The 6,789-nt window shown below is 33.4% G+C and overlaps 1 non-coding gene across 1 annotated transcript; it reads left to right on the top strand.

The window, feature by feature from the left end:
• The first annotated feature begins 1,330 nt into the window (after positions 1-1,330).
• On the top strand, positions 1,331-1,403 carry TRNAK-CUU (transfer RNA lysine (anticodon CUU)). The gene has a single exon. It is a non-coding gene; the product is annotated as a tRNA-Lys (tRNA).
• The last annotated feature ends 5,386 nt before the right edge of the window (positions 1,404-6,789 follow it).

Below are 6,789 nucleotides of genomic sequence, written 5' to 3'. Positions count from 1 at the left end.
ATGTCTCAACAAATGTCTCTAAAATCAAGAGAGATCCAACCTCTTCCAAACCTCCAAGCATCTACGAGCATTTATAACAAATCAATCCATGCCAAAATCTAAATGCAACACCCCACTATCATGAAGATCCTGAGAAAAAAAATCAATATTCTTAATACCAAGAGATCTAAGTGGACCACTATAAAAGCTCTTGCTACACATTTACAAAATATAAGAGAAAATCATGACATCATAATCTAACATCTTCTTCTAGTAGGTCATATTCTCCAATGAACATATCTTTCTCCCAAGAGCACTTGTATCATGTCAAAAATAAAAATAGTATCTAGAGTGGACCAAGATAAAATACCAAACATCCTCTCAACCAATGACCCCCTATCAAAACTAACAAGTCATAAAATGACACCTCGTTAAAGACTTGAAGAGTCGTATTTGAGATTAGTAAGCAAACAAATATGACAAATCAACTTAATTATCCAAGGTAATGCTATTAGAACATGCTATGTTATGCAATTTTGATAATTTCGCTTGCCTCCACCTAGTAGATGGTATAATGGTGAGACGTTGAACACCCTCTTCATATAGAATTGAAGTGCTTCACTTCCTCTCACCTTAATTAAGTGTCTTTGTTTTCTCTCTCAAATGATTAAATGACGAGACATATGAAGACGATGAATAAAATATATGAATGAATAATAATCAAAACAACTCATATGCATAAATGGCCCAGTTCAAGTCTCAAATTAACATATTTCTAAACATGGGCAAACAAGTCTAAAACTATGATATTGCTATTAGGATTCAATTGTGTAGTTTTCAAGGCAAACTCATTGACCAATGTTTGATGAGTAGTTGTTCACAAGAACCCATCTCTCATGAGAATGAATGGTACACTTAGCACCCATTGTATCTAGGTGATGCTCACAAAGGTGAAACATTAGATCTTTTTGAAAGGTCACCCATCCCAATACTACTTCAATTCGAACAAGCTTAACCATAAAATTCTGTTCAAAAAGAAGCATCTATGAGACTGATAGATTACACCAGTCTCATAATGTATACACTCTAAGACTGATGTATTCTATCGATCCCATTGCCAAAAACCTTAGCAAAGTTGAGTCTTAAACTAGAGAAGGTACGAAACATGCACTCTTTTTGGGTACAAGAATATTGGATGACTAGAGTGCGAAGCATTGAATCGGGAATGCCTTTTTAATCAAGAAAAGCGATTATCTACAACTAAATGGAATTATTACCGCTGCCGTTATTAAGTCAACATCTATATTGTTTTAAGAAAATTTATTTTAATAAAATCGACCAAAACAATGTGGCCCGTCTAGCTCAGTTGGTAGAGCGCAAGGCTCTTAACCTTGTGGTCGTGGGTTCGAGCCCCACGGTGGGCGTGATTTTTTGATGGATGGTCAGTGATTGTGTACGGTAAATTTTCTTGAGTATATCTATATAATGAAAAGTAAAAATCTAATTTTTTAAATAATTTAAAATATTAATTTTATAAGTGACATACATATAAATTTGGTTAATAGTATTGTCTTTTAATAAACACAACATATCCGTCTTTTAAAAAATCTTCTAATGATAATAATAACAATATTTTGTTTATTTCTACTAATATCATTAATGATGATGCTTGGTTCATTTATATAGGTGCTCATATCACATGACTCTTCATGAGAAGTGGTTTTCATCTTACAATATTTATGATGGAGAAGTTTATCCATTAGATTGTTAATAAGGGAAAGTTACAATTGTGTTCTATTCTAAGGCTTAGAAGACGTCTTTTTTGTATTCAAGTTGAATGATTATGAGATACATTATAGGCTAGTGAGACCAAGAAGTTTAGCAGTATGTTGAATGACTCCATATTTGTAGCTATGTAGATGTAACTAACAACTAGCAATTGTACCTTGGTGTGCAATGGGTATGCCAAAGAGTTTTGGAAAGTCTATTAGGAAAAATGGTCTATTTTTTGTAAACATTTTGCAGTTAATGATGTTGTTTGTTCAACAAATGTCTCAATTGAGAAGTTCAATATGTTCAAAAATATGTCAAGGTCATGCCTTGCATATATTATCATTCTATGGATCTAAGTATGATTTTAGTATTTGGAATATGTTATTTGAGTTCAAATTTATCATTTTAGATATTTGGTTATGCTAGAAAGGGGAAAATATTATGTTTAATACATGATTGTAGGTATAATATATATTTGAAGATGTGATGACAAGGAGATTATTAGTATATAATTCTAAGTAATGCTTTGAAAATCATCCTAAATTGTCATTTATGGAGCATTTTGATAATCAAGAAGTTGAGATGCATTTTTTTTTAAAAGAAGTTGAGATTTCAATCAAACTGTAGCCTTTTATAATGGTTAAATCAATTAGAGACGTCCGTTTACATTAGTAATGCCTTTCTTTTACAATCATACTATTTCCAATTTATATTATTATAATTTCATAACCTAAAGAGGGTAAGAAGTAAATTTTTTAATTTGTATGGATATGTGCTTTAAAATATATAATATTGATGTGTGTCTCGACGTGTCTTATTTTATCACAATTATATTTATATTTTAAATTGTAAATTTATAATGATATCAATGATGCATAATCTCCTTGGTCAAAATATTAGTTCTTCATTGTTTCATAGATATACATTTATATCCAATCTACCTTCCTAGTCATCCCATGCATCATAACAATGTTCCAATGGAAAAGATAAATTATAGAAAGGACTAGTACATGAAACCTACTAACAATGAAGGTCAAAAACCATGCCACAAGTTTTTTATAATGATAAAATCTAAAGTCCATCACCTACATGGGATTCAAGAATGGTACGATAGATCATTTTTGGTTCCTATTTTTGGTACTTTTTTGTTGTGCTCATTAGTAGTGTGTCTCTCAATGCTATGGCCTTTAGTAGTTTTTAGAATTCAACAAGGGAGCCAAATGGTCTTAGTGATGGCTTCAAATCAGGTATGCATTCACTTATAGGGATCCAACAATGACTAAAACAAAAATTCTAAATCAGGAAGATAATTAGGCTTCATTACCAACAAACTCATGTTACATTTGCAATAGAGAGAGGGGGAAAGAGAAAGAAAAGGAGAGAGGTAAGGAGATAGAGATGGAGATGGAGATGGTGATGGAGATGAAAAGGGATATGGAGAGGTGAGGAAGAAATCATAGAGATAGAGATAGAGAGAGGGGGGGGAGATAAATATATAGAAAAGTAGAGAATGAGAGAGGGGGAGATAGAGAGATTAAGATAGAGATAGGAAGTGATATCAAGAGAGGTAGAGAGAGGAAAAGATACAAGGGTAGAAAGAGATGGAAACATATCAAGATTAATATGGAGGGAAAGATAGAAGAAGAAATATGGATAGATACAAATATAGAGGTATAGGAAGAGGAAGATGAAGAAAGATGGATAGATAGAGAGAGGGAGATGTGTCTATAGATGGAGGGGGGGAGAGAAAGATAGAGATATAGAGGTATAAGAAGAGGAAGATGGAGAGAGATGGATAGATAAAGAGAGGGAGATGTGTCTAGAGATGAAGGGGGGGAGAGGAAGATAGAGATATATATGAATGTAGAGAAAGAGAGGAAGGGGATAAAAATAGATAAAGAGATAGAGAGAGAGGGAGAGATAACGATAGAAAGAGATAGAGAGATAGAGGGAGAGATAGAGATGAAGAGCTAGAGGGGAAGATAGAGATAGAAATACACACGGAGATAAAGAGGAAGATGGAGATGAAGAGATAGAGAAAGAGATATAGTGATGGAGATATAAGAAGATATGGAGAGGAGGAGAAGGAGATAGAGATAAGGAGACATAGAGAGAAATAGAGATATAAAAATAGAGATGGAAAGAGGGAGAGAGAAATAGGGGAGATAGAGAGATGGAGATAGAAAGAGGGAGAGATAGATGTATGGGAAGAGAAAGTGAGAGAGATAGATGTATGGGAAGAGAAAGTGAGGGAGATAGAGTTATATGTGAAGATAAATAAAGAGAGAGGTAGAGAGAGAGAGAAAAGAGATATGAAGGGGGAAAGAGAGGGAGATATTAAGAGAGATAGAGAGGGATAGAGATAAGAGGAGAGAGGTAGGTAGAGGAGGGAAATAAAGATAGATATATTGAAATATTTAGAGGAAGATGGATGGAGAGGGAGAGAGAGATATATAGATGGTGATATAAAGAGATAAAAAGGGATGGGGGAAGATATGGATATAATCCTTAATTATAAAAATTTCTAAGTATAATATACATATGAATATGTCAAATATAATAATTCTATAAGATTGAATTTTATGCTTAATTATACAAGATTCTATCTATAATGGTTTTATGAAAATGTCAAATATAACCATTCAATACTAATGAATTTAAATATTACCATACAAAATTTTATCTTTAATAGTGTTATGAATATATCAAATACAACAATTCCATAAGACTAAGTATAATACTCAATTATACAAACTTTTTAACTATATCAATTTTATAAATATATCAAATATAACAATTCTATAAGATTGAATCCAATCCTTAAATTTCTTTATCTTATATCAAACCCAAATAATACAAATCATCAATTTAGAGAACAATTCAACTTTATCCAAAAGAATATACAACATACCATTCTCCATTTAAGAAAATCAAGTCATATTGCAAAAAGGGGGTGAGAGATAGAGTGGGGGGGAGAGAAATAGATCTAGAAAGAGGGAAAGAATGATAGATAGGCATGTGAAGACAATGTGTGTAAGAGAAAGCTATCCATATCAAGAGGCAATTTCTCTCTCTCTCTCTCTCTCTCTCTCTCTCTCTCTCTCTCTCTCTCTCTCTCTCTCTCTCTCTCTCTCTCTCTCTCTCTCTCTCTCTCTCTCTATTAATACTAATATCTCTATATTTATAGCTAGGTATGTAATGAGGGATAAGTTATATGTACTTGTATACTTATAAGTTATATGTACTTGTATACTTAACTAAAAATATATTATAAATTTTGCTTAATGTATTAATACAACTATGACATTTTTTTATATTCAAACAATGTAAAGAAATAATATAAATAAGAGAGCGATAGTCAATAGATTGTCAATAAAAAATCAGCCATAATATTGAAGGTTGCCCAAACATTATAACAAGTCATCAAATTGAAAGCAAAGAATACAAACATCTATAAACCTATCAAGAAAATACTTTAAAACTAAAAATATAATTTTATTACATCTTTTTTAATAACTTATCTTTATTTTTGTAATTATATTTTTTATATTATTCATATATATTTATTTAAAATAATATCTAAAATATACTTTATTACATGTGGAGAAATTAAAAAGATTATACTTTTCCTTCCTCAATCTTAATATTCATGTTATACCTATTATTTGAGGATACAAAAGTCAACTCCCAAATATTTATAATGGAAATATCTCTTATCATATTAAATAGTTACTTTTTCTTAATAGTTATGTTATTCATGTCTCTCCCTTGTGGATTATTGCAATCTTTTAAAAGAAAATAGGAAAAATATTTGTCCCTCTTATCTTTTTTAAAATTTGACGGGCATTTTGATTGAATGTGATACATATGCCTCTCTATGACAACTCTGCTAAAATGTAGGCCCTAAACTACATTCAATGATCATTTCAGGGGGATTTGAACAAGATGTCTTCTTGGCTGAAAGACTTCTAAACTATGTGTATGCTAAGTGTGTTTGTCTTTCAAAACCACCTTCTGTGTTTGATAATACGCCCAAACAAAAAAAAAATTCTTGTGGAATCTATAAGCAGAGAGGAAATCAGTATCCATGTCAAAGAGTCGGTTCTGACAGAATGAAATCTCCCAACTCGCGAACCCTTTCGGCCTGTCCTCCTCCTCCTCCCATAATTTGCTCCACCGCTCTCTTTAATTCATCTCTTTGAGGAAATCCCTGATACCCTCTGCAAATCTCTACCCCAACCTTAAGAACCTCTGCCACAAGCACAGAATTGGAGAAATGATCTTCTTCCATGGGGTAAGCAATAACGGGAACACCCGTTGCGATGCTTGCCAAAATGGAATTCCATCCGCTGCGAGGAAGAAATACAGTCCCTGGAGGCGCGAAATCGTCGCTAATTACAAGCCCTCTGTCTCGGACTCGTTCCCTGAACTCCTCAAGAATTTCGACCTCGCTGAACATATTAATCCAAAAAAATGGCCTCTCTAAGCCCTCCAATCAAAACTCTAATTCAGCCATTTGTTCCGATTCGAAGTCACCGACGGAAACGCAGAGAACGGACCCTGCGTTCTGGGAATCCAGCCACTGCTGTGCACTTAGGTTTTGGTCATTTAAGGTGGGGCTGCATGATTAAGGGGCCGAAGCTATTCTGGCTCTAAAACAGACTTTTCGTACGGTGTGTTAGTGACAGGTTAGTCAATCGCAGCCGTTAATTGCAAAATCGATGGTGTAAAACGCGCGACTAACATGCGTATTAGTCAATCCATACTGCTGTTTTGGAGCCAGAATAGACGCATCCTGATTAAGGGGCCTAATGCCCAAACAGGCTTGCCCAAAATTGAGACCGATGAAACTATGAGCGGATGAGACAACACAAACAAATATAAACTGGTGATATGTGGAAAATGACAAACAAAAATCGGTGAAACTATGAGCGGATGAGATTGTTTTGATTGTCTTGCTGTCCTTTTCCAATAATGCATGTCGTTCAATGAAAAAAATAGGGGAAGAGTACCAATAGCCGTCATGATTCTAATAGC

Source organism: Cryptomeria japonica, chromosome 7 (genome assembly GCF_030272615.1).
Source record: "Cryptomeria japonica chromosome 7, Sugi_1.0, whole genome shotgun sequence".
Taxonomy (NCBI): domain Eukaryota; kingdom Viridiplantae; phylum Streptophyta; class Pinopsida; order Cupressales; family Cupressaceae; genus Cryptomeria; species Cryptomeria japonica.
The sequence above is the reverse complement of the archived record's forward strand: the minus strand, read 5'-3'. Positions and strand labels throughout refer to the sequence as shown.